This window comes from Pteropus alecto, unplaced genomic scaffold (assembly GCF_000325575.1).
Source record: "Pteropus alecto unplaced genomic scaffold, ASM32557v1 scaffold86, whole genome shotgun sequence".
NCBI lineage: Eukaryota > Metazoa > Chordata > Mammalia > Chiroptera > Pteropodidae > Pteropus > Pteropus alecto.
The window spans coordinates 29,417,661-29,419,092 of record NW_006442109.1 but is presented as its reverse complement, the minus strand read 5'-3'; the positions used below and the strand labels follow the sequence as shown (position 1 = coordinate 29,419,092).

Here is a 1,432-nt window from a genome sequence, read left to right as displayed (position 1 = left end):
AAACTCAAAAAATTATTTTGTGTTTATTTTTTTCCTACCATACAAAGTATTGGAAAGTTTGAGTCAGCCCTACATAATAATAAGGCTGTATATTTTATTCACCTCTGCAAAGCATCCTTTATTTCCTACTTAAAGGACACTACGAAAAAATGAGAAAACAATAGTTCACCTACTTTTAAGGAATCTAAAATATTAATACTCAAGCTACTTCTGAAATTTTGCAATTTGTTTCAGTTTTGTTCATGCTGATTCTTTTTGAAATTATTTTTATTTCATTCATTTTTTTTTTTATGCCTACAGCACCTGGTCTTCCTAGGTGGTCTTCCATCCAAGTACTAACCAGGCCTGACCCTGCTTAGCTTCAGAGATCAGACATTGGGCTTGTTCAGGGTGGCATGGCTGTAGACCATGGACCATGACTCCACTGGGGTGTGAACCCAGGACCTTCTGCGTGTAAAGCAGACGTGCAAACCACTACACTATGGAACCACATCGTATTTTATTTTTTATTTTTTATTCAACTGTTGTCATTTCCTGTTATTAAGAAGAAAAATGTCTTTCAAAGGCTTCCCATTATCAGCTATGTCAAAAATGGCAGGGCATACCTAAGCAATGTCACCAAAATAAAAAGGAAAGATACAGATCTACTAAATACCTAGACTGTGAGTCAAGCAGTAATTGAATGCCTTGAGTTAAACCAAGCAGGGATGAAAATGACTAAAATAAAAGACAGCCAGGCTACCGATAGTAAATCACAGCTGGAAATAAAATTAAACTCTTAAATTTAAGGTTTTTAAATTTTGTGTGTGAGAGTGTGTGTGTGTGTGTGTGTGTGTGTGTGTGTGTGTGTGTGTGTTATTGTGTTAAAAGGCATGGGTGTAGAGGTGAGGTTTTCAGTGGATAAAGAAACAAACAAGCTGAAAATTTTTAGTAAAATAAATGGGGAATGGAGAGTGCATCCAGATGGAAAAATAAAAAAAAATTTTAATTTAAATTTCAAAACAACCTAAGGGATCCAAAGCTCTGTAAAAGGAATATTCTATGACTGGAGAACATGTCTAAGACACACATAACTTCATCACTATGCAGATTGTACAATATTTCTTATGCAGCCCAATAAATGTGCCCAAAGATAGCATTTTAAGCTACACAGAAAATACCAAAGCCCAGACATATTTCAGTGCCAATCCCTGGGTAGGCTAGCCTAGGGCAAAATATTCTGGAACACCTGGTTGGCTGAAGAGTTTCCTTGACTGCAGCATTTGGGACCAAAGAGGCATGTATTTCAGCCTCTCTGACACTTTCATATGGTAAAGAAGCAATCACAGAATACTGACTTTATTTTTTTGAAGCACCAGTTTTGATTTACCTAAAAAAAAAAAACAACAACAATGATGCGGCTGGTGGAGTGGGGGCATGGATAGGAGGACAC

At 36.6% G+C, this 1,432-nt stretch overlaps 1 pseudogene; it reads right to left on the bottom strand.

Moving 5' to 3' along the window:
- Positions 1-291: 291 nt before the first annotated feature.
- LOC112469867 lies at positions 292-407 on the bottom strand (annotated as a pseudogene).
- Positions 408-1,432: the final 1,025 nt, after the last annotated feature.